Here is a 578-nt window from a genome sequence, read left to right as displayed (position 1 = left end):
CTGTCTCTGTCCTTCTCCTTTCTTTGTCTTTCTCATTTCCTCTCTGTTCCCTCTTGTGCCTTCCATGGCCTATGCCTCTCCAAGCCTCTCTCTTTCTTTTTTTTTTTTTAATTCTCTCAAAACTTTCATCATTACAAACTTCCTCTGATCTTCCAGGCAACATTCCTGTCTATAAAAGTCCCAATTTTAAAATCTTATTTTTCCCTCTAATTGCTCCAACCAATCTTGACCAATTAAGGGCTTCAGTGCCCTTAAAATACATATCTGTATAAAATACATATTCTGTAAATACAGAAACCAATTTTGTCTACCAAATATTCTATTTCAGTCTCGTCTCCAGTCATGGAGATTTTCAGTGCTACACTGAGGTTTCCTAGATTTCTGCAGATAAGGACATTCCAACTTCCAGTGTATTCCTCCCCATTCCTGAGGTAACATACTATTTTACAACAAGAGTTTGCAAGTGGCTCTTTCTCAGAGCACTCTGTGAGACACGCGGGGGGATGGCACAGTGGTTTCTTGTTCCAGTACTCATCTATTTTGGCCTGGTGCAAACTGCAATCAATCACAACAATCTA

This window comes from Meleagris gallopavo, chromosome 1 (assembly GCF_000146605.3).
Source record: "Meleagris gallopavo isolate NT-WF06-2002-E0010 breed Aviagen turkey brand Nicholas breeding stock chromosome 1, Turkey_5.1, whole genome shotgun sequence".
In the NCBI taxonomy this organism is placed as follows: domain Eukaryota; kingdom Metazoa; phylum Chordata; class Aves; order Galliformes; family Phasianidae; genus Meleagris; species Meleagris gallopavo.
This window is presented reverse-complemented; position numbering follows the sequence as displayed.